Source organism: Pinus tabuliformis, chromosome J (genome assembly GCF_031772625.1).
Source record: "Pinus tabuliformis cultivar Carrire ecotype Pingquan chromosome J, CPIR1, whole genome shotgun sequence".
NCBI lineage: Eukaryota > Viridiplantae > Streptophyta > Pinopsida > Pinales > Pinaceae > Pinus > Pinus tabuliformis.
This window is the reverse complement of record NC_142295.1, coordinates 1254670594-1254698215: the sequence shown is the minus strand read 5'-3', so window position 1 is coordinate 1254698215 and position 27622 is coordinate 1254670594.

Here is a 27622-nt window from a genome sequence, read left to right as displayed (position 1 = left end):
GAACTATTGTAGTAACTGTAGGAATAGCAATGACAGTAGTTGCTTCCATGTTGGCCTGTTTCTCTTGTACTAACTTATCCATCTCATTCTCCATTTCTTTTAGCGATTTAATTATGTTATCCTTTGCTTGTGAGGATGCCTTCTCTAGTTTAAACTGTGCTGTGATATTCTCTAGAGAATTTTGAAGTTTTTGTATGCTTATAGCTTTGTTGGTCATTGTTGAGTATATCATTTCTCCTACTTGCTTATGAAATTCAATCTGATCTATAGGATGAACATTCTTGGCCAAAACTTCAAATTCTGTCATTTTGTAATATGCTGGTGACTTGGACTGCTGTATTGTGGACTGCAAAAAAGTCATTTTCATTTTCCCTGTTTTAATGTCAAAAGCAGAAAGTAACCTATTCTCATTACTAGGAGTCTGTTTGAAATATTGGGCATAGGTTTCAGCTTTTAATGCTTCATTTCTCAACTTGATTTCTTTATACTCATCCTTTATATCTTTTTCTTTATCCACTGGTTTTCTTGATGATGAAACTTCAATATTAGGCTGCTTCTAAATAATCTGAGTATTAGAGGTTGAAGGCTGGTGAGTTTCCTCTGAAACTGCTAGAGTTGTATTCTCTTTAACCACTGTATCTGTACCAATGATCTCAATTGTATCAACTGTATCTTCTTACTCATTTACAGGATTTAGCTTAGGCTTGTACCTGTACATGATTTCAAAACTGTCATTTGTTGTGTCCTTGTTTGAGCAAGAATCTTCTTCCCTAGTCCTTTTTGGATTTCTGTTTTGTAGGGCTGGAGTATACAGAATGGAACTAGTATCCATCTGTTTCTCCATATATATTAAGGTGTTTTCCAACCACTCTGACTGCTTGGCATATTTTTCAATCTCTGGTTTGGACTCATGCATAAAAGGGCTCAATTTAAATTTGAGTCTTAGTTTGTTTATGACTCCTAAAGGATCATATTTCCATTTGAAACTATTATTGAACTTCATTTCCTGTAAACTATGTTTTCTTCCTGGATGATAGAAAATTCACCTCATCAGAATTTATGATCTGCCTAATATACTCTAACGCAAATATCCTCATGGGGAGATATTTGGGTAGATTATAGGGAGTGAGATGGCATCCATACACCCTAATTTCAGTGTGGTTCTGGTATAAATACCAGTCCCCTATTCTATTTTTTTTGGACAACTATAAAACTTTCTTTATCTCATCATTGATCCTGGGTTGATTACTACCGCTTAGCATGTTAACCATTGGGTGAACAAATGAATCAATGAACTCTTTGTAGCTGAAAACTATGGAATATTTTTTGATTAAGAGTGTCCAAAAGATAATAGATCTAGGATTTCCCTTAGTGTCCATGTTTTGGATGTTGACTGGAAACATATCTGATTGGAAATATAGGAACATATGGAACAATACTGTAGAGTATTTGAATACTCTTTCATCTGGCAATCTGATCAATTGATCATGGATTTTGTTTGCTAAGAACTGGGAAAAATTAAAAATTGTTGCTGGAGGCTTGCCTGGGCAAAAAATAAAAAGGAAAGCAAGTATAAGCTCATTTACATGCTCATTAGTGGTATATCCTAGAATACAAGACAACATGGTTACAATCTGTCTGGCCCTGTCAGAGAAAATGGTGGCAAAGTATGGAGGACTTCCTATAGGAATATGAGCCTCTTCTAGGATGAAAGTCTGAAAAAATTGAGATCTCTTGGGAAGGTCCAGCTTTAAGTACAGGTCAAGTAGGTTTTCAATAGAAAATGGGGTTTCATTAGGCTTTGGTTGGATCTACAACATTTGGTTTATTAACTCTGCAGTGATTATGAATAAAATTTGCTGGTTAGGAGAGACTATGGCTCTTTGTATTGGGATATAACAGAGTTGGCATAAGTGGATGATTTCAGGGAACTAGTATACCTGTGGGAACAAGTATTTGGGAAAATTAGACTCCCATAACTAAATATCATCATTCTAGCTGAGAAATTTGTCTTTATTCCAGTAGTGAAGTTTCAATAGATGGCTAGGGGATGTTGCGTCTTTGATCTGGAAATATCTGTCGGCCAATGGGAGGTGGTCAATATATAGGTGAGGGGTTTGCAGGGGTTTTTCATTCAGAATGCTTTGGGAAGCCATAGTCTTGTTTATTTTACTGAATTAATCACTCTCTGGCTTAAGAAGTAGGGTTAGGACCTCTGGAATAGTGTGAAAGGTTAATACAGTTTGCAGAAAAGGGTTTTTTGGATGCACAATGGCTTTCTTTAGTTAGGCAAGGCTTTTAATTAGTTTAATTAATTAACCTATTATAAATATTGTGCAGAGCTTAAGTACAGGGCCTTTCTGGTACTTTCAGGAATACCTGGAAAAATGAAGATTTTATATGCAGACAGGTTATCTGGGGGCGACAGAGGCTTTCTGAGGCTTTAATGGTCTTTATATTGTTTCAAAGTGGAGTCTACAATGTCTTCTAGTTGTAAATGGGTTAAAATAGTTGAGCAAAGTTTCTGGGGTTTAGAATTGGTCGACAGAGGTTCTTGGCAACAGAATAACAGTGAAAAGGATAAAAAGGGTGACTTTTTGGTTTTTAACCAACAATGGTTAACCTTTGGGCGCGGGATTTAGTTTGAATAATAGGCGGTTTCAATCTTACGTGGGGAGGCAGTATTATGGCTTATCGCACCACTTTTGAGTGTAGGGTGGTATTTTTTCAGAGGACACGATATAACGTGAGGCTGCCACGTAGCAAAAAGGCAGGCAGGCAAAACCGCGAATCTCGCGTGCTTTTGAGATGTTAAACGTCGAATTTGGGAGCGCGCAATATGGGATGCGGGCCGTTGGATCTGGAGGTGGGTGATCGGAGGGTTATCGCGTGGCAGAGTTGCGAGGGATGAGTCGGGATCTGGGGTCGGGTTTTAATTAAAATTTGATGGGATTTAATATATGTGATGGGTTAATAAAATGCAGGACTTGGGAAGAAATATACTAGGGATATGAGTTAAAAGGGTATGGGGGAGGGTTTTTTAATGGGGCCCGATGCAATATTTAAACTTAAGATAAGGGGGCGTTAGTGGGTTTAAATGGAAAAGGGAAATTGATAAGGGGAGAATGATTTTTAAAGGGAAATGTCTAGAGAAAGGAGTGAAATAAAGGGGAAAAGGGTTAAAATGAAGGGGAAGAGATATTTTTACAAGGGGAAAAGAATAGGGAAGGGTCCTTTGGAATCAAGGGGGGAAAATATTAGGGAATGAAAAGTAATGAAGGGGTAATGAAGAGAAATTAATAAACTAGATATGTAACGGGTTTAGTGAAATGAGAGGAAATTAGTGAATGAGCCTAAAATTATATAGAACCTTTAGGGTAAATTCCCAAAGTAATATACAACTTTTTGTGAATGTCCTCTTTATTTGATAATTCTTCCTGCACTGAAACATAGAATTAAGCATGGTGAAGGTGCATTTGAGTTAGCAACCTTATGCATTTAAAAACCTCTTTTACCTACCATTTATTTACCCTAGCATTTTCTCTTCATTAATTGGGTGCATTTGAGCTTGCTGACCCTTTATTTATTTTTCTTTGATAAGAAAACTATCTAATTCTAATCTTATAACTTCCAATGGCTCAGTTTAAACTGTTGAGCTCATTATTATTCTCTATCTAACTACTGATCTGCCCAGATTAAACAGTTTGGCTAGACCATTATTCTCTATCTATCAGCATGAAATTTAAAGCATGAATGAATCAAGATTAAACTATTTTACCATCATGGATTGTGGCATTTTTGACAAACTACACATAATCTTATTTTTGCAAGGCAAAGTAAAAAGTAGTGGCATTTGAATTTGCATCACTTTCAGAATCTATTTTTTATCTCTTTTTGGTGGGGTTCATATTTTATTTTATTTTTGATCCTTTTCTTTTAGTCCTTTTATTTTTCTTTTAGGACTTACCCTCTTTACATTTTTTATTTTAATATGGGAAAACATTTTGCAAAAAGAAAAAGTATGTACAATATTACAAACTAATCATAGTCAATTCAAAATTATGAATCCTATTATTATAGGACCCTAATAGTGGCTCCACATAGGGATGGTATTTCTTGGTGAAATGTCAAGAACTTTAAGATCAGTAGCCTTTGAAACTTTCATTGTGTCTGCCTTGTAACTGCTTCTCTGTGATATTCTTTATTCATAGATATGATGGTGCACCTTTCAAAGCTTAGGGCCTTCTCTTCGGGCTTCAACCTCAAAAGGTAATCATCCAATCCAATCTAAACTTTGCAATGTTATGTAAAATGAGCAAAGTAAACAAGTGAACTAATGTTAATCTGGGTACAAGTATTGCTTCAACATTCTACCATTGACTAGTCCACCTGATAGATCTATTCCATCTAACTACTTCAAGAAAAATGAATTGTTACCCCTGAAACCATAAATGATGTAAGGGTCTTGCCATAGGAAATCAAATTTCCCATGTTTACCCTTTCTTCTCTTCTGGAATCCCATTTGAGTACTTTTTCACCTATGTAAAAATCATTAGCTTTAGTTTTCTTGTCAAAAATCTTTTTTATTTTATCTTGGATCACTTGGGATTTGACATAAACTTCTTCTCTGGTTTGCTGCAAATGTATTGTCTGATTTATCCTCCTTTGGATATCATTGGATTCTACTTGCAGTTCCTGGATCATGTTCATCACTAGTACTCCTAAAGAGGATGGAGAAACAACATCCATTCCATCTACTAGTTGATAAGGAGATGTACCAATGGAATTTTTTGTAGTGAGTCTGTCTAGCCATAAGGCATTAACCAACTTTTCTTTCCAGGTATTCTTATTGTCTTCTAACAGTTTCTTGATGATATTAACAAGGCTTTTGTTTGAGGATTTTGCAAGCCCATTTCCTTGAGGGTAATAGGTGGTGGAATGGCCAAGGGTAATGTGATATCTGTTACAAAATTCTACCACTTTCTTGGTTATGAAGGCAGCAACATTATCAATGATGAGCTTTTGTGGGCATCCAAATCTAGAAAGGATGTTGTTTTCAAGTAATGACATGATGGAAAAATTTGTGGCTTGTCGAGAAGGGATGGCTTCTATCCATTTAGTAAAGTAATTAGTGGTTGTCAAAATCCATTTATGCTGGGCTGAGGAGGATGGGTGAATTTCACCAATGAAGTCTAGACCCCATTGCTAAAATGGCATTTCTGTGGAGATGGGTTTGAGGGGTAATGGTAAGAGTTTCTTCTTGCCTTCAAAGATTTAGCATTTGTGACAGGAGGTCATATATTTTCTGACATCTGCAAAAAGGGTGGGCCAATAAAAACTTGCCCTTAAAATTTTATCAACAGTTGTTTTCCATTATAGGTGTCCTCCACAATCTCCTGCATGAAATTCTTGCATGACTTTGTCAACTTCTGTAGAAATTTCTCTACCGATCTATCTCTCTGAGACCGTGTAGAAAAGCTAATGTAGGTTAACCCGATAATGCAATATAAATCAAAGCAGAATATTATAACCTACTTCTACTATCAAAGTTTGCAGAATCTTAAAGATCGAGTTGAACACATATAACCAGAAGAAGAAGAATCAATGCACAAAACACATGAAATTACTTTGGGGAAAGCCTCAGCTTTAAAACCCCACTATTTGCATTATCATACAAGGTGGAAATACATAGGAGTTATAAAAAGCCTTAGCTCTCACAGCTAGCCAGCTTTCAGTACAATCCTCACATATGCTCACAGGCAAACTTGGCTTCTCACCAGCCTTCCTCTCTGCGCTCCAAGCTCCTATTTCCTTGCGTTGTTCCTTTGGGATGATTCTCCTTTACCAAGTGGAAAACCAATCTCACACACTACTCTAACACACTGTCAGAACTACGCAATCCTGAAGGAATTGTATCCTTCTACATGCATGAGTTTTCTTTATAAGTGAAAACATGCAACTGATAGTACACTATCCTTGAATTTAATCTCAACTACGTCTTTCTCAAAATAGACATGCATGAGTTTCTGATGAGGGAATATTCAGTTCACTGGAGTACACTAGTTGAGTGCATGCATGCATCAACTAACTGTTAATTCTATATTAGCTCCTCAAATAGTTTTGAACTAATTTACTTGGACTTAACTCAGTAAACTGAGTTAACTAATTACAACTCAAATATAACTCAATATCTTCTCCTTAATTTAAGGGATAATTGTTGCATAACTTCAAAAAGACTTCTAACTTGAATTTCTCCAACTAATTAAACCATAATGAATTAATTAATTATTTCCAAGTAGTTGTTAAGACTAAATTTGATTTTAATTCACAATTTAATTCAAGGACAAATTAAATTGGAATATTCTGGATTCTATTTTTATTATTTCTTGTTGCTATTTTCAACACTCCCTCTCAACAAGAAAGGAATTCAACTCGATCTTGATCATGAACCTTTGGAATGTTATGCATGCAACACTTCTCTCTAGTGTTGTTTCTCCAGCAACTTCAGAAACAAAAAAAACATCCAACCTGAATCAGTATGATGCATCTATCATCAAAGTCTCGGACTGCTATTGCCTCTGTCAACTGAAAACTTTACACTTCTGCTGACTTTGCCTTTTTGCACTGTTGTCAATCCTTCTCTGCACTCTTCAGTATCTGACTGCTCTAGCCTCTGCCACTTTGATTTCTGATTGCATCAATCCCACTGATTCCTCCTACTACTATGTACTTTAGGCTCCCGTATCAAAGTACAATCCATGAGATAAAACCTCTCAATGGACCCTGCCCAATTTCAACCTTCTTGGTACTATCACTTCACATCGCCCCACCTCACACCTAGAGATATGGCTACATGTGATCCCTCTGCCCACATGGATCTAAATTCCCCCCTAATGGAGGTATCTGGATGAGTGGATCTCTTCACTCGGTCTCCTCTCTGCTTCTCCAATTGTGGCTCCTTCACAATTGTCTGAGACTTCGTCTGAGCCTGCATGTTGAGAGGTAATTTACTCTCCCTCTCAACCACCAAGTCTCTAACATTTTCCTTGCTCCTCAAGGCTTTGCATGCATCTTGAACCTCAAGAGCACACAGGTTCTTAACTCGTGAACCGATCTATTTCACCTGTTTCGTGGTGATGTGTCTAAGGAAAACCTTTCCATTATTAAAAAACACATCATAGCCATAGTCTTCCAATACCGCAAATGAAACAAGATTCTTATTTAGTCCAGGCACATACATCACATATGTCAAGGTGATAGGAGCTCCATGCTCTCTCTGAAAAGCAATCGTGCCCACTCCTGAAACACTATACCTTTTGTCGTCACCCATCTCTATGCGCATCTTGAGGTCTTTCTCCTCCAAGGCACTGAATAAACTTTTATCACCGGTCATGCGGAATGAGGCTCCATTGTCAAGATACCAAACACAACCCATCATCGATGACACCATGCATGTGATGAGGGTAAAGTCCATTTCGAACTAAGAGGCTAATGCCTCACCTTCCAATCCTTTAGAGGATCCCTTCTTGGAATTCTTCGATGGAAAATTATTCGCATAATGTCCCATCTCGTGAGAATTAAAGCATATCACTTTAGACATGTCACCCTTCTTCCCTCCATGAGAAGAATTCGATTTGGAATGGGAAAACTTCCCCTTCCCTTTCCTTGCCTTACTTGCTAAGACCATATTTTCTTCATCGTCATCCTTGGATGAAGAACCATCTCGTGTGCTCCTCCTGATCTCCTCCTACATAAGATGCAACCATAGTCGTTCCCAATCCGGCAGTTTCTCCCTTCCATTCACAGAGTCCTGGTAGCTATTCCAACTCTTTGGAAGGCCAAGGAGAGCGAGGCTCACCATATCATCATTGGCAGTAGTAATTCCCACACTACCAAGCTCATCTCTATAGGTGGTGAGCTTGTTCAGATATGTGGAAATAGTATCGCCCTTCTCCATCTTAATTCTTCGAAGCTTATCCTTGAGCGCCAATTTCCTCTGGTCGTTGTTGTTCTGGTAGAGGTCCTTTAATTTCTTCCACATTGAAAATGGAGTATCCTTCCCATGGAGACTCGAGACAATATGGTCTCAAACTCCCTCAAGGATGATCTGTCTCGCCTTCGCCACACACTTCTTCCACTTAGCCAACTCTTGTGCATTAGTTGAAGCTGGCTTTGGGATTTCTTGACCAATGAAATCCTTCAAGCCATTATCTTCTAATACATCCTCCATTCTATCTTTCCATGCTATGTAATTTGAGTTACCTTCCAAGGCATACTTGAGTCTCAAGTCATAGAACGCCATTCACCAACTTTGAAGTATGATATGAATTCGATTTTCACCTGCAACCTCAAACTTAAAACTTTGAATTCTCTTCTCTGTATATTGTTCACAACTCTGATACCATGTAGAAATTTGTCTACCGATCTATCTCTCTGAAACTGTGTAGAAAATTTGTTGTAGGTTAACCCGATAATGCAATATAAATCAAAGCAGAATACTATAATGTACTTCTACTATCAAAGTTTGTGGAAGCTTAAAGATCGAGCTGAACACATATAACCCGAAGAAGAAGAATCAATGCACAATACACATGAAAATACTTTGGGGAAAGCCTCAGCTAAAAAACCCCACTATCTGTATTATCATACAAGGTGGAAAAACATAGGAATTATACAAAGCCTTAGCTCTCATAGTTAGCCAACTCTCAATACAATCCTCACAGATGCTCACAGGCAAACTTGGCTTCTCACAAGCCTTCCTCTCTGCCCTCCAAGCTCCTATTTCCTTGCGTTGTTCCTCTGGGATGATTCTCCTTTACCAAGTGGAAAACCAATCTCACACACTACTCTAACACACTGTTATAACTGTGCAATCGTCAAGGAATTGTATCCTTCTGCATGCATCAGTTTTCTTTATAAGAGAAAACATGCAACTGATAGCACATTGTCCTTGAATTTAATATCAACTGGGTCTTTCTCATAATAGACATGCATAAGTTTTTGATGAGGGAATATTCAGTTAACTGGAGTACACTAGTTGAGTGCATGCATACATCAACCGACTGTTAACTCTCTATTAGTTCCTCAAACAGTTTGGAACTAATTTAACTGGACTTAACTCAGCAAACTGAGTTAAATAATTACAACTCAAATATAAATCAATCTTATCTCCTTAATTTAAGGGATAAATGTTGCATGACTTCAGAAAGACTTCTAACTTGAATTTCTCCAACTAATTAATCCATAATGAATTAATTAATTATTTGCAAGTAGCTATTAAGACTAAATTCAATTTTAATTCACAATTTAATTCAAGGACAATTTAAAATGGAATATTCTAGATTCTATTTTTACCATTTCTTGTTGTTATTTCAACAGCTTCATCTTTTAAAAACGATTTAACAAAATTCCATCATTATCTTTCCAAAATAAAGCATTTTCTATGATACAATATTTCAATGATTTCATTTTCAAGAATCTACCTTTAGTTCTAGATAAACCAGGAGGAGCTTGTAAATTTAGTAAAACAAATATGATATCCATATACTAAGGTGAATCTAAAAAAGTTTCACTAATCTGTGGAGTCACCATCTCTTCTTGATCATCTAGAGCACCAATGAAATTTATATCTAAGGCCTGACAGTTCGATTCAGCCATGAGTTTAGCTAAACCTTAGCCTTTGATTATTTTTGTGGGCTTTATTTCAATATCATATTCCAAAATAGTGGAAATACATTTACCTCTCTTTCCATCAGGCCCATTGTGTGTTAGAATCTCCTTTACTACTGAATTTGGAACATATGCAATAATGTGTGAGTATAAAATGTACACTTTGAAATCCTTTATGGCTTTTACTAAAGCAAGAGCTTGTTTTTCCATAATATTATACTTCAGTGTAGCATCTCTCAAAGATTTGCTGAAAAATACAATAGGCTACTCATAATCCTGATCATTCCTTTGCCACAAGACTGCTACAATAGAGTGTTCTGAAGCAAAAGAAAAAAATTATAAAATCTTTTTTGAAATCAGGACTTATGAGGACAGGTGTTTTAGTAAGGGCTTCTTTGATTGCCTCAAAAGACTTCTTAGCCTCTACTATCCACTTAAGTGTTGAATCTTTCTTTAACATGTTATTCAATTCTCTGATTAGTTCTGCTAAGTTAGAAATGAATCTTCTAAGAAAATTTATTTTACCTAAGAATGATTGCAATTCTTTAATGTTCCTAGGGTGACTGATATTTAGGATTGCCTCTATTCTAGATGGATCAATTCTAATGCCCTCTTTTGAAATTATGTGTCCTAAGAGTTTACCTTCTTCTAGCCCAAAGAGTGTCTTTTTAGGATTCAAAGAAATGCCAAATTTTCTACATTTAATAAAAACTCTTCTCAAATGATCTAGATGTTCATTATCTGATTTGGAAAACACTGTGATATCATCTTGGTAAAAACCTAAAAATTCATGGATTTATTTTGCAAAAGCTATGTCCATTGATCTTTTGAATGTTGCTCCAGCATTTAACAATCCAAAAGGCATTTTCAAATACATGAGAGTACCCCAGGGACTGGTAAATGTAGTCTTTGCTTGATCCTCTGGTTGAACTAAGATTTGGTTGTATCAAGAGAATCCATCAAGTAATGAAATTTTGGATGACCCTACTACCCTCTAGAGAATGTGGTCCATTTTAGGGAGGGGATAGTTATCCTTCAGTGTTACATTGTTCAAGTTTCTGAAATCAACACAGAGTCTGATTTCTCATGTTTTCTTTCTAGTGGTGACTAAATTAGGGACCCAATTTGAATATCTAATAGGTGCTATGATTTGTGCCTCGTACATCATTTTTAATTCTTTTTCAATCAATGGCATAAGAACTAGATTAATTCTCCTAATCTTTTGTTTAAAGGGTTTCTGATATTCTTTGATGGGTATTTTATGTTGAATAATGTTGTCATAAGATTTGAGGTCTTCATAACTCCAAGCAAAGACATCTTGAAATTATTTAAACAGACTTATGTATTTCATCTTTTCAACTAGAGGTAATGCTTTGAATAATTTAATAAGCTTAGGTTTTTCTTCTGTTCCTAGGTTGCATTCTTCTATGTCTGATCTTAAAGGCTCCATTTTTGGTTTTCTAGCTATATCATTTGAATCAAAAAATCTTCTAATGGGACTAATCCCTTAGGCAAAATGTTATTTTTAAGGTTTAAAATCCCATAATCATAATTGATTATTTCTTCTATTTCTACTTTTTCTAAGTTATCTACTTCTACTATAGTGAATCTAGTGGGTTTATTTACATCTACAACATTTATATCTATCTCACTATCTATGATGTCATCTACTGTACAATCAATATCTATGTTACAGTTTTGGAATTCTCCCTCAGCATTCATAAAATCATAGATTTGAGAATCTTGTGAAAAAATCTACCAATATTTCAGATTATCAGGTATAACAGGCCTGTGTCTTACCTCTGCAGTGTACTGGTGATTGGGCTGAAAAGGTAATCTGCAAGTGCTAGCAAAAGTAGCCAGACTATGAGCTTGCATGTTTTGTTTCCTAGGAATAGCAACAAAATCAATTTCAAGAAGTTCCTTAATTAGATCTAGAACAATTTCTCTGTATTGGCTAAGTCTAGGATTATTCATAGAATACTCTCCTTTAATTTGTTTTATGATTAATTTTGAGTCTCCCATGATAGAAACTCTCTTGGATCCAAGGTTTCTTACAATTTGTAATCCTAAGATCAATGCTTCATACTCTGCCTTGTTGTTTGTGCATTTAAATTTTAATCTAAAGGCATGACCTTCAAAATGATTATTTTCCATGTTATGAATCCAAACTCCTGCACATGCTCCTAATCTGTTCACTGAACCATCAAATTCTAAGTGCCACCTAGATTCATGAAATATATTATCACTGTTAGGTTCTTTAAGTTCTTGTTTTGGAACTGTGTTATTGTCTTTTCCAGTGTCTGAATTACATAAAATGAAAAAATCCATATCATAATGTAAAGAATAAATAGGATAGCTCTGTGGTTTATCTGTACTACTGATCATGTATTTCATTAAAGTTTCTCTATAAATATTTTTGCGCTGACCAAATACTGAGATTGTGGCAAAAGACATGTCTAACTATAGAGATCCCTGTAATTTTGCTCCCCATGAGCGAGATAATAGCATTCCATACTTTGGAGGGATATCAACAACTACAATATCCATGACAATACTCTTACTTGGGTATTGAACTAGAGTAACACACAAGTCTTTTATTAGGCCCAGGCATTTAACTTTACTAGAATCAAAAGAGAAAAGATCTTTGTATGGTCTTGTTATATCTAAATCCAATGTTTCCATGATTGCTTTAGGCATTAAATTGTGAGATGCTCCTGAATCTAACATAGCATTAAGATTTGATCATGAATAGTGAAGCTAATATAGAATGGAGGAACACCACTTTGTTCATGTTTTCCATTTACCTCAGGACCAAATATTAACTCTAGTTGGTCATCATTTAGATTAACAGAGTCTTTTCCTTCATCTATATTCAATGTTTCAGTGATTTGGGCTTTGTAGGAATCATCTTTTATCAATTCTGTTAAAGGAACTGAATTTACAATTTGGCAATTTCAGTTTGGATATTAAATGGAGTCTGTGTTCTGCCTAACTGAATGATTTTCTCCTTGGCAATTTGATTTTGTGTAGTCTTTTGTTTCTTATCTTCAGTTGATAATTCAGTTTCTGTTTGGGTGTCCATTGTTTTACTATTTTCAATTTTTTGATTTGGAATAGTTTGGGAAGTAGTAGAAATCTGAATAGCATTTGAAGCTTGAGTATCAGTTGATTTTTGAACATTTTTAAGAGTAGTTGATTTTTGAATATCAGCTGAAGTTTTAACAATAGTATCTATAATATCTACAATTTTTGGACTAGCTGCAGCCTTTGGAGTGAAAGCCTTTTGGGTTTCTCTAGATGGAATTTGCAACACTTTGGTTGCAGGAGCCCCCACTGTTTTCTTGGTCTGAGTTTGGACAGTTTTATTAGTGGGGGCTTCCATGTTTTTCTTACTGCTAAGGTTATATTGCTTATGAACTTCATTAATGGAAAATTGATAACCTTGTTTATAATCAAAGAACTCTCTAGATTGTAACTGTAATTGTTGTAACATGTGTAATTCCTGTTCTTCTTGGGTAATAAAAATAGTATTACCATCATTTATTCCCATTAAGTTAATCTGAGTGTCTTCATCTTCTTCATTTTGGTGATAAATTTCAGCATAATTTTCTTGGAAAGGTGGTCTAATATGTTGATCAGGGGGCCCTTCTCTAGATTTACTAGCATTGGGATTATTCCTAAAGTTTGGATTTCTTATTTAAGGACCTTGTTGTTGATTATCCCATTGTGGTTTTCTTTCCATAGTTTCTAATCTATCCACTAACTTTTCTAAACTTTTAGCCAAAGTATCTATCTTAACATCTTAAGTGGATGGTTCTTCCTTAATTGTAACTCTCCTCTCATTTCTCATTCTAGCTCTTTTAGCCAACAAGTTAGCTTCTAAACTAACTACATCACTCTGCATCTGTTCTAGAGTTGGAGGGTTTCTTTCTCTCAATTGGTAAGACATATCAGTGTCAAAACCATTAGGAAATTTTATTAGTGCCATGTCTGGGGGAGGTTTGATATTAGCAGGGATTGCATTATAAATACTGTTAAACCTAGTACAATAGTCCTGAATAGATTCATTAGGAGCACTTCTAATGTTTTCATATTCAGACAATATTTGTAAAGGATTTTTCTTTCCTTCGCATCTATTGATAAACAATATATGGAAAACAGTTAAATCACCAATATGATCAACAGGTAAAGATTTAAACCATTTCTTGACATCTCCTGCTAGTGTTTGTGAAAATAATCTCATTTGTACATATTCTTCATCAATTTCATGTAATTCAAAATAATCACTCATTTTATTTACATGTTTTTGTGTAGTATATTGACCAGTACCATCAAAGTAAAAAATTTTACTTTGGTAATCTTGGGGCATGGCATGTACTTGAGCTGGTAAGGTCAAAGGAGCATATCTTGCAGCCATGGCTAAGTTTTTAGCTTGGCTAGGAGGTAAAGTGGTAGTGCTTGAATATTAACTTGAAGGGCTTTTAGATGAGCTTGAAGTGCTAGAAAATGTAGTAGAAGTGCTAGAAGATGAACTTGAAGTATTTGGAGATGGAAATAAAACTCTGGGCTGAAGAGGAAGCTTGGGAATGAATGATTCTATGGAATGAAGTGTAGTGGAAATAATAGATGAGGTGGTACTAAATAAAGATGAATTTACAAACTCTGAAGGAATGGTAGAAAGCTTAGGAGTAGCATCAATTAGGGCAGCTAATTCAACTGACTGTTGAAAATGGGCTTCGTCTATATGTCTTATCAAATTTGAGGTTAAAGCATCAAGTTTGCCAAAAGTATCTAGAGCATGTTGATCTAAATCAAGATGTACAATATTCTTCTTTGATTCAATAAATTAAATAAAAGCAGGGTCTATTACAATATCATGGACTGAAGTTTCAAATTTGGTATGAAACAATGAATGCTCAAATGATAAATCAAATTGAAGATCCTCTAAGTTTGATAACTCTTTAGGAAGTGAGTTTTCTTTGGTTAGCCCATTAATGCTCTCTTGACTTTCTACTTTATTCTTTTTTCTTAAGATTTTGTCTGGATTATCAACAATTAATTATAGCAGGGTTTGGATCTAGATGTGCCTTGGTATAATATGTTCTTTTAGAAGCTAGAATTTTAATTTTTTTAATTTTTTAATGAAACCTTTAACGACCCTAAAATGGCCTTAAGGTGCAAAGATGAGATTTAGGATTTCATTCAAGGTTTATTAAACTGAGGACTGATTTCCCCAGTATGGTCGCCACTATGTTATCACTCTAAAATTTTCCTAGGGCTGTCATGTTGTGTTTAAAGAAATGATAGAGGTAACCACAAACCTACTTTTGAGATCAGGATCTAGCCTTCCTAATACTTAGAGAGGGCTCTCTCTTAATGGTTTAAATTTGTTGAGTTAATCGATTTTAGGCCAGTTATTTAAGCTTGATTCGGTTTTGATTTGATTTGGTGGTGGAATCACTTATTTAGATGGATAAATAATTTTATTTTTAACATTGGGCCATAGAGTCCAAATGTCAAGAAAACATGACTGAATCAAGTTCTAAAGATAGTGTTCATAGGGCAAGGTAGCTAAGTAAATTCATATCTTTTAGGTTGGATGGTGAACTGGTTTTTCAATCGGGGTCAAGGAGCAGTTAAGAATTCCTCAAACCAGATAATGAGGAAACTGAAAGAGGTCAATCGAAACTAGGGAGCAATGAAGAATTCCCTACTCTGGATATCAGAAGAAAACATCAAAATGAATAAATGTTCAAGACAGAGTGTACTTAAAAAAAATCTGTAGTAACATTCCAGTTATTTCATTCAAATTGGAAAACATGTATATATGTGAAATAATTAAGAAAATAACAATTTAACAAATGAAAGATACTTCACTAAAGTGGCCCAACACATGAATCCTGTAATGCAATGCCTTTATTTCTCAGTCTAGTCTGCTGACTTGAAAATGTTACAATAAACCCTCAGGTTTTAAATCAACATAACTATAGAAATGTTCATCAATCCGCCCTCAATACTTCGAATTTGTGAAGTATTTATAAAAAAACTATTACAAAATATCCTAAATTGTTTTAGGCATTATTCAAGGAAAAAGAAATATCTTCATGCAAGAAGATAGAGACAGATATGTAACTGATGCAAGTTGTCCCTACTTTATTGTTTGTTGTTGGCCTTTCTTTGATATTATGTTGTTTTTCTCTCAGACTTGTTGTTTTCTTTCTTGCTGACTATCTCTTACATTGCCTTTCACTAATACTCTTTCATCTTTAAACTCTGTTAGTGCTCTGTTTATGTTTTGACCATGATTGCTCTTTTATCTGTTTTGCTTTTAATCTTCATAGTAAATCATTCAACTTTTCCCAAGACTATGCATATGGTAATTCAATATTTACCATTCTTCTATAGACTTCATCAATTTCTATTTATTTTGCAAAAGTAGGATTGATTATGAAGAGATGTTTTACCTCATACTGGAGGTAAAAGAGGTTCTCAAAAGTCTGATAAAGAAATTTTCCTGTAGGAATCCCTTTAATGGAGGAATTATTGGCTTGTTCCTTTGCCACTTCTCTGATTTTATTATCATAGTCTTCATGTGGCATCAACCTGTCATTAATCACCAATGGATTAGGCAGACCTTTCTGCCTCAAAGCATCAAATTTCACCATAAACCTACCTATTGCTAGTTCCATTGTTTGGCATTTCTCTTCCAAGTGCATCATCAGGTTCCTCTTGGTGATTACCTTCTTTACCTCTAGTATGGTCTTAGTTCTGTCAACTATTCCCAGCTCTTGCAATTCATACATGTTATTTGAGTTAACGAATTGGATTATTCTTGAGGATTCTTCTGGCTTATTCCCAAGTTCGGCTCTAACCCTTTGAATTGCCTCACCAGCCTCTTTGACCAAATCATTCTGCTCAAATATCACCTGTATAGATGGCCAAATATCATTGACTGAGTCAATGATATTGGCCCATAAAAGTTGTTTTGCTTGGGGTAGTGGCTCTTTCAGTGTCAATTCTTTCTCTAACTTATGTATCGTTTCATTCAATTTGTTTGACTTCTACGTCTCATTCTTATGCATGATTTGAGCCAGTTTCTTTTCATCCTGTAGACTTTTTATTTGTTCTTTAATCCTATTTATTTCATTTGTTTGGATGGACATATCTTCCACAGCTTTGATCAGTTTACTTGCTTCATCACTGGGATGAAAAACTGCTGTTGTTGATGTAGTTGCTAATGTAGTGGAAAGTGTTGTATCTACTGGAGCTGTTGTGACCATTGAAGCTGCCAAAGTAGAATGAACTACTGTAGTAATTGTAAGAATAATAGTGACAGTAGCTTCTTCCATACTGGGTTGTTTCTCCTGTACTAAATTATCCATCTCATTCTCCATTTCTTTTAGTAATTTAATTATGTTATCCTTTGCTTGTGAGGATGCCTTCTCTAGTTTAAACTGTGCTGTGATATTCTCTAGAGAATTTTGAAGTTTGTGTATACCCATAGCTTTGTTGGTCATTGTTGAGTATATCATTTCTCCTGCTTGCTTATGAAATTCAATATGATCTATAGGATGAACATTCTTGGCCAAAACTTCAAATTCTGTCTTTTTGTAATTTGCTGATGACTTAGGTTGTTATATTGTGGGCTGCAAAAAGGTCAATTTCATTTTCCCTATTTTAATGTCAAAAGCATAAAGTAACCTATTCTGATTACTATGAGTCTGTTTGAAATATTGGGCATAGGTTTCAGCTTAATGCTTCATTTCATAACTTGATTTCTTTATACTTCTCCTTTATATCTTTTTCTTTATCCACTGATTTTTCTTGATGATGAAACTTCAATACTAAGCTGCTTCTGAATAATCCGAGTGTTAGAGGTTGAAGGCTGATGAGTTTCCTCTGAAACTGTTGGAGCTGTATTCTCTTTGACCACTATATCTGTACCAATGATCTCAATTGTATCAACTGTATCTTCTTGCTCATTTACAAGATTTAGCTTGGGCTTCTTCCTGTACATGATTTCAAATCTGTCATCTGTTGTGTCCTTGTTTGAGCAAGAACCTTCTTCCCTAGTCCTTTTTGCATTTCTGTCCTGTAAGGCTGGAGTATGTAGAATGGAACTAGTATCCATCTGTTTCTCCATATCTATTAAGGTGTTTTCCAACCACTCTATCTGGTTGGCATATTTTTCAATCTCTAGTCTAGACTCATGCATTAAAGGGCTCAATTTAAATTTGAGTCTTAGTTTGTTTATGACTCCTAAAGGATCATACTACCATTTGAAACTATTACTGAACTTCATTTCTTGTAAACATTTTTTTGCTTCTTCTCCAGCTTCCCTATTGTTGCAGATAAAAGGACCAAGCTGGTTTTCGATTTTAAACTGTGTTTTATTCCTAGCTGATAGAAAATTCACATCATCAGAGTTTATGATCTGCTTGATATATTCTAACACAAATATCCTCATGGGGAGATATTTGGGCAGCTTATAGGGAGTGACCTGGCATCCATACACCCTAATTTCAATGTGGTTCTAGTATAAATACCAGTCCCCTATTCTACTATTTTTGGAAAACTATAAAACTTTCTTTATATCATCACTGATCCTGGGTTGATTGCTACTACTTAGCTTGTTAACCACTGGGTGAACAAATGAATCAATGAACTCTTTGTAGCTGAAAACAGTGGAATATTTTTGGATTAAGGGTGTCCAAAAGATAATAGATATAGGATTTCCCTTAGTGTCCATCTTTTGGATGTTAACTGGAGGATTGTTTGTAGGAATATGAGCCTCTTCTAGGATGAAAGTCTGAAAAAAAGTGAGATCTCTTGGGAAGGTCCAGCTTTAAGTACATGTCAAGTAGGTTTTCAATAGAAAATGGGTTTTCATTAGGCTTTGGTTGGATCTACAACATTTGGTTTATTGACTCTGTAATGATTGTGAATAAAATCTGTTGGTTAGGAGAGATTATGGCTCTTTGACTTGGGATATAGCAGAGTTGGCATAGGTGGATGATTTTAGGGAACTGGTATACCTGTGGGAACAAGTATTTGGGAAAATTAGACTCCCATAACTGAATATCATCATTCTGGTTGAGTAATTTGTCTTTACTTGAGCAGTGAAGTTTCAATAGATGGCTAGGGGAGGCTGTGTCTTTGATCTAGAAATCTCTGTCGGCTAATGGGAGGCGGGCAATATCTAGGTGAGGGGTTTGCAGGGGTTTTGCATTTAGAATGCTTTGGGAAGCCATAGTTTTGTTTATTTTACTAAATTAATCACTCTTTGGCTTAATGAGTAGGGTTAGGGCCTCTGGAATAGTGTGAAAGGTGAATACAGTTTGTAGAAAAGGTTTTTTTGGATGCATAGTGGCTTTCTTTAGTTAGGCAAGGCTTTTAATTCATTTAATTAATTAACCTATTATAAATGCTATGCAGAGCTTAAGTACAGGGCCTTTTTGGTACTTTTAGGAATACCTAGAAAAACGAAGATTTGGTATGCAAACAGGTTCTCTGGGGGCGGCGGAGGCTTTCTGAGGCTTCAATGGTATTTATGTTGTTTCAAATTGGAGTCTGCAGCACCTTCTAGTTATAAATGGTTTAAAATAGTTGAGCAGAGTTTCTGGGGTTTACAATGAGTCGGAAGAGGTTCTTGGCAACAAAATAATAGTGAAAAGGATAAAAAGGGCGACTTTTTTGTTTTTAACCAACAATGGTTAACCTTTTGGCACGAGATTTAGTTTGAATAGTAGGCGGTTTCAATCTTACGTGGGGAGGCGGTATTATGGCTTATCGCACTGCTTTTGAGTGTAGGCTAGTATTTTTTCAAAGGACACGATATAACGTGGGGTTGCCACGTAGCAAAAAGGCAGGCAGGCAAAACCGCGAATCTTGCGTGCTTTTGAGATGTTAAAGTTTGAATTTGGGAGCGCGCGATATGGGATGCGGGCCATTGGATCTGGAAGTGGGTGATCGGAGGGTTATTGCATAGCGGAGTTGCGAGGGATGAGTTGGGATCTGGGGTCGGGTTTTAATTAAAATTTGATGGGATTTAATATATGCGATGGGTTAATAAAATGCGGGACTCAGGAAGAAATATACTAGGGATATGAGTTAAAAGGGTATGGGAGATGGTTTTTTAATGGGTCCCGATGCATTATTTAAACTTAGGATAAGGGGGCGTTAGTGGGTTTAAATGGAAAAGGGAAATTGATAAGGGGAGAATGATTTTTAAAGGGAAATGGGTGAAATAAAGGGGAAAAGGGTTAAAATGAAGGGGAAGATATATTTTTACAAGGGGAAAAGAATAGGGAAGGGTCTTTTGGAATCAAGGGGAAAAATATTAGGGAATGAAAAGTAATGAAGGGGTAATGAAGGGAAATTAATAAACTAGATATGTAAGGGGTTTAGTGAAATGAGAGGAAATTAGTGATTGAGTTTTAGTATTCATGCCTAAAATTATATAAAACCTTTAGGTTAAATTCCCAAAGTAATATACAACTTTTTGTGAATGTCCTCTTTATTTGATAACTCTTCCTACTCATGAAATACAGAATTAAGCATGGTGAAGGTGCATTTGAGCTGGCAAACTTATGCATTCCAAAACCTCTTTTACCTACCTTTTATTTACCCTGGCCCTTTCTCTTCATTAATTGGGTGCATTTGAGCTTGCTGACCCTTTATTTCTTTTTCTCTGATAATAAAACTATCTAATTCTAATCTTATAACTTCCAATGGCTCAGTTTAAACTGTTGAGCTCATTATTATTCTCTACCTAACTTCTGATCTGCCAAGATTAAAAAGTTTGGCTAGATCATTATTCTCTATCTATCAGCATGAAATTTAAAGCATGAATGAATCAAGATTAAACTATTTGACCATCATGGATTGTGGCATTTTTGACAAGCTGCACACAATCTTATTTTTGCAAGGCAAAGTAAAAAGTAGTGGCATTTGAATTTTCATCACTTTCAGAATCTATTTTTTATCTCTTTTTGGTGGGATTCATATTTTATTTTCTTTTTTATCATTTTCTTTTAGTCCTTTGATTTTTCTTTTAGGACTTACCCTCTTTACATTTTTTATTTTAATATGGGAAAACATTTTGCAGAAAGAAAAAGTATGTACAATATTAAAAGACTAATCATAGTCAATTCAAAATTATGAATCCTATTATTATAGGACCCTAATAGAGGGATGATCATAGTTGTTTCTTGTAGGTGCATAAAGGTCTTTTTCCCAAAAGAAGTAGAGATTTTTGGTTGTTTGGGTAAATATCTGTATAGAGAGTGGAACTGCGAGAAGAGGTGGGTTGTCTACAATGCCTTCCAACATATTCAACACTTAAGGCTCATCGTTGACATGTTCTCTTGGTCATCCTGAATGCACCATACCCCCACGATGGAAGCCTTCCTCACCTAATCCTCTTTTTCATTGTTCACATTCATCAATCTCTTATCAATCGCCCCCATGGCGTTTCTGCTGCTTATCGAAGTTGTAGCCCAAGCGGAAAAGAATAGTTCGCCAAAATCCATGTCCCCATCCATGTTTCTATGCCCTACTTTAATATCAAGCAATGTCATGCCAAAGATGTAGACATTAGTATTCACGGTTATTTATAGGCCGGAGAGCCACTCTGTGGCCAAATAACCTATGGTTCCTCTCATGGTTATTAGGACCTTACTACACTCTTTGCCCAAAAGCTTCGTCGATCCAAAATCAGACACTTCAAGTTAAAAATTTGAATCAGGAGGATGTTTTCTAGCTTGATGTCGTAGTGGATGATGCAATCCCTGCACTTTTCATGTAGATAAATGATTCACTTCGCAGTTCCCAAAATTATGCCAAAGCATGCTTTCCAATCTAGCTCCTTCTGTTGATCATCGCTCCGGGTTTTGCTAAAGAGAAAGTCATTGAGGCAACCATTGGGAATGCATTCGTACACTAACAGTCTTCTTGAACCCTTGGTGAAAAACCCTAGCAACCTAACCACATTCACATGTTGCTTGGTTCTGATGGTGCTCACCTCAATGCGGAATTGCTTCTCTCCTTGGCTTACAGTCTCCAACCTCTTAACAACCTCCAGAGAACTGTCTGGTATAATCCCTTTGAAGACGGAGCCAAAACCTCTCCTTCCCAAGCGCTCAGAAAAATTCTTCGTTGCACTCTTCATCACTCTATAAGTAAATACAGTTAGAGTAACTGGAGCGTATTATGCTTTTGACAATTCCAGGAGGCACCTACAACAACACAATGGCCATAATAAAAACCACTCCATCATGATGCCACCAACTAGGCCCACCAGGCCGCCTTCTTAGGAGAGTCAAAACAATCAAAGGGATTTAATGGAAGAAACACAGAGATCCTGTTTGAAGTATCAGAAAGATTTAGCAATTCACTGAACCATATGAAGCACGTTCTTCAAGAAGTGGTGTCAACAACATAACATAAGCATATGTGGTGCAAGAACAATTCCTGACATAGGCTGCCTCGCACTGCCATTGCCCTTGCCCTTTGTATAGAATTCCTTTAGCGAGCATATATTTTCCACTCAACTCTGCAAATCAAATGACATTCAACCATTTTCTGGCATGGCTACATTTTAACGATGTCCTCTGAACACAGCCGGTGGAGTACCATTGAGAGTCCCATTCTTGTTTTTGTTGTGGACAAAGCCCAACTAGCAACTGCAGGCCGGGAGATTGTCACTGTTACATGATCTATAAATGTAACATAAATATAACAATAATTAATGTAACATGAATATATCATTACATGTTTGATCATGGCCAATTTTGGCCAACAATACTTAAGTTTAGTCAATTCTCTTCAACCTTAATGAAACTTGTAAACAAACCTTGTTAACGAAGGTCAAACTTGTAGGGTCAGCTATAGTTAATCATTATCAACCATCAATAACCCTTGGCAAGTATTAGAAACTATGGTCAACCATTATCAACCATGGTTCACCATCGTCAACCATTTTAACCATAGTCAACCATGATTTATGAATTCACCCCAATCATGTCGAACATCAACTAGCACAACCACATTAAAAAATATGGCCTTATCATAATCATTCTTCACATTGGTTTGGGCTGCAAACTTCTCAATATCTTTAGGTTCTAGCATACCTTTATTATTTGTAATTTTGCATCCATTCTAATATTTTGGATAGGCAAAAGGGAATCGTTAACACCAAGTTATCACATTTTCCACCTTTTATACACTAATCAACAACATATCAACCATATTATGAATATGAGTATGCTTTGACGATCAATTTATCGATAAAAAGAGCTTTACGTATTTAGGTACCTCCCTCCCTAAATTTTTATCAATAAGATGATACGACAAGAATTTACGGTTTCACTATTACCTTTCAAAAAAAAAAAAATCTAACATATATATCTATATATATATATATATATATATATATATATCTGTGTACTCTAATTTATAAACGAAATTGACTTTTTCATTCAACTGTGGCAAAACAATTTCAAGACAGAATTTGATTTTTTCTTGTTTAAAATGCAATTTTGAATGCATAAATGGATTCAACACCCTAAAAAAACCACTTGGGGCACTTGAATTCTACATATTAAACAACTTAAATTCAAGTTTTAAAAATCTCTACTTGATTTTGATTAAAATTAACCAGAAAACATGTTGTGAAAATGGTCATTTCGTGTATAAGTTAGACTATATATATATATATATATATATATATATATATATATATATATGAATGATTATATGTTGTTTAGAATGCAATTTTGAAGGCATAAATGGATTCAGCACCCTTAAAAAACCACCTAGGACACTTGAATTAGAGTATACAAATTTTATTGAATGATTGTTATGATGCTTCTATTAGTATGATATATGTTTAATTAGTGTAGTAGTATAAATTAAATGGCTAGTAAATAATGATAAGCATTAGAAGATGCATTTCTTAATACAACTCACATTGTCAAGACAAAAAAAAAAACAAAACAAAACAAAACAAAAAAAAACAAAAAAAACTAAATTGTAATATTATTTTATCATTAATTATAAAAAGAATTAATATGAGTTAAACGTGTATACATTAAAAAAACATATAACAAATTTTTTAACCGTGGAGATTTATACTAATTTTTCATGAAAATTCTTAACATGTAAATTGGTTTTGGTACAATACCATGGGTCACTACCATGGCTTATCATTAACACATCTAAAAAACCATTTAACTTATTCCATATGATATTTTTATCAATTTAATTAAAAAACACAAAGAATATAACTACTTTGATTTGTGTACACTTCTACTAAGAATATTCTAGAATATTTCTTTGAGGTTAAATCCCTACCATCTACATAATAGATGCTATTAATTATCTTATTCTGGAAATCCTATTCCAAAATAAATATACTTATCAACATAACTAATAATAAAATTATAAAAACTTAATTTCCTTTTAATTAAATATAAATACTATTCATTTTCTAAAATATTCAAACATAATAACCAACCAATTAAAATAAAAAACATAAATTAAATAATTGGAAAAGATAGACGTTGCTCCACCATAATTAATACCATATCTTATATCTTGTTCACACTCTTATGCCTACCAAAAGAAAAAATTATTTACAATCTTAAAGACCCTCATATACCTCACTAGCATTATTAGACTCTTCTGTTTAGCCAATTTAATATCCTTAAATTGTCAGCATAAATTATCGACCAGGGCAGGTATACTAATGAAGCACAAGTGCACTATATGTGCTAGAAGTTAATTGATGTTGTTAAGATATCTATGTTCTTGTTAAAGTCTAAATTTAGAGTTAATATGAAGATGGTATTACTGATTATATTAAAGAATTGTGCCTTAAAGTTGTTAGCTACTTATCTTAGAAATTAATTTCTATTGAATCAATTTATGGATGGTTTAAGTGTGATTCTAAGCTTTACTCTTGTTAGATTGTTTTGGATTTTATCTTTGAATTTTATGCTGCAGCCAAGCCTAAATTACTATGTGCTAAAGAGATCTATTCTATCAGATTGTAAATGAATGATGTCTGGATTTAATTGTCAAGAAAATGATTGTGACTCTTTTACTCATTCAACTTCATCCAAACAAGTCATAAATCTAATAAACTGAAAAGAAATTATGATATGAAATGAAACAGTTGAACTACACTAGGTAGAAAGCAAGGAAAATGATCAAACTGTACCAGATAAAAAGAAAATGAAATAACATAATTAAGCTAGGTATAAAGCAAAGGAAATTTCTTATGCAGACAACGATTCAATTGTGAATTCCATCATACTGCATTTCAAACACAGAACAGAGAATCTACGATAAAGAAATTAAGGAAATCTATGTGTAACTGGTTAAAGACTTGTACTAGACGTAGGGGCCCTCCACAAAACGATCGACAATCTCCAATAAACACAGTATGGAAAACATAAACGAAGTCTATTATTTGCAAACAAGTGTAACAAGATGTTCTCAAAATTTACATATATCGGCGTGCACCCAAAACACAGAATGACCATTACTTTTATAATACTTCTCTGTATAACAGTACGAGACTTTCAAGACTATATATATTTATTTCATGTTGGAAGAATCACCGCACCTCTATAGAATCCGTAATTTCCACCCTGGGGATCCTAGTTACTGGCTTGTAATGTTTACCAAAACCTGCGGGTTTTGGTGTAACGGCAAACCTCCACATGGTATCAGAGCTTGGACCCAGGTTCGATTCCCTCAAGTTGCGTTTGAGGGGGGGTGTTGGAAGAATCACCGCACCTCTATAGAATCCGTAATTTCCACCCTGGGGATCCTAGTTACTGGCTTGTAATGTTTACCAAAACCTGCGGGTTTTGGTGTAACGGCAAACCTCCACATTTCAATCCTATTAAATCAAACTATGTTTCTAAATAATCAATTTTCTATTTCGAAAAGAAAATCAATAAGATTTCGAGAAAACTTGGCCTCTGTCCCGGTGATAATCTTGCAGTTGACTTTGAGGTTGACCATGTTATCATGTGATCTTCTTGAAGGATTGGCTCGAGAGAATAGGAAAGAATCCACGAGGGATCATTCCTCATCCATCCATATCTTCCTTGGCTGAGCTGGAGCATCTGAACCCTATTAACAATGGAGGTAGTTGTGGAAATCCGGATTAGCTGCAAAAACAGGCCAATTCCATAGCCGAATGCATACTTTAACAAAACAATAAGGTATATAGACAAATATGAAGAAGAAGACATTTAAGTGCTTACCTTTAACAAAACCTTGTGTCTATTGCATTATTTAGGTGATAGGTATAGGGAAAAAGGAAGAAGTATAGGAAAAAAGGGTGTCAAGGTAAGACAGTCCTTGGACTCTACATTCCCCCACGCTGGAGGTTTTGTATGTCCTCATACAATTCATCATTTTCATTCTCTTGTTCCTTCTGATTATCGCCTTTAGGATTCACTTTCTTCTTCTTTCTGGCAACCACTGGCATCCTTGGTTTCCTCATGAGGATTTTGTATTTTAGGTTGATGATTTCTCTTTGCATTGCCCTGTTCTCTTTCTTCAGATTTTTGTTCTTTTTGTACCACAAACTCAAATGAAGGATAAGGTTGTCACTTTTTGCAATTTGAATCCCATTTTGTGCTTTCAATGTCTGATTTTCATTCTTGAGATATTTGTTCAATGTCTCCAGATCAAAGATTTCTTTCTTTAAAACATTGGATGCTGAAGGTTCTTATGGCTCATTGAACTGATTGCTTCCTTCTCTAGGACTTTGGATTGATTCTTTAGTTGCTTCTTCCTTTCTTTCTAATGACTCTATGTAGTCATAAATCTCTTGTTGAACAGGGTCAACACCTAGACTATGCACTGGACTTTTCAGAGGTGAACTGCAAGGTGGTGATGACACTCTTGGTGATAGTTTTGGTGATCCTTCCTGGGAACCTTTAGGGTTTTCAGTTGGCTCATTCTCCTCAAGATCAATATATTCCATAGCTCCTGAGACTGCTTGTTGCATTATGTTCAACCTGGTACTCCTCCTTAGTCCTGGGGTCTGTAATCTCTGTGCTTTCCTTCTTTTGGCTTTTGGCTTTTCTTCCTGAGGAAGGGTCTCGGTTTGTGGTAAATCTTCTGTTCTTTTGCTAGCTTTCTTCCTTCTAAGATTTCCCCTTTTCATTTTCTACAAAATATCCACTATGGGCAGTTCATCTTCTGATAATTCCTATTGAGACTGGGGTTATTTTATTGTTTCCATTGTTCTCTTCTTTCCCCTGAGGGTTCTACTACTACTGGGTTGTTCAAGAGCTTTTTCTTCAAAATGGTTTCTTACCAAGAAATTTTCCCAGTTATCCCCTACACTCTGAAGGTGGAATTCAACCAAGATCTTTACCAATCCATGATGATACATGGTACTACCTATGAATTGAATCTTCTTTTGAACATTCATGGACATTTTCTTAAGACTATGCAAGAGGAAATAAGGAAGATTCATCTGGTGTTCGTCAAGAAAATGCATCATTATCCTAATGTGGTAGAAATACATGTATCTAAATCGACCCTCACAAGTAATAAATTTCTCAAGTACAAGAAATAAATTCCTCCATTTACTCTTAAGGGTTGTACTAGGAATACCTTTCTTGAAGACTGTGGTATCCATGTTTGGATTTTTCAGGAAGACTCTCCAATCTTCTCCATTGATTCCCTTGTTTTTGAACCATTTATCTCGCTTCTAGGAAATTCAGTAGCTTCTACGATCATAGACTCCATTATAGTGAACTTAATGTCTCCTATTTCAACCTTCGTTCCATCAAACGAGCGTGCAAAAGTCTTCATCACTTCCCTATGGAAACCGTCGAATTTCTCTATGAATTGTAACCATTGTTTTTTCTGCAACAACTCCCTGGTCTGAGGATATCCTTCTAAGAATTTCTTTCCTGCT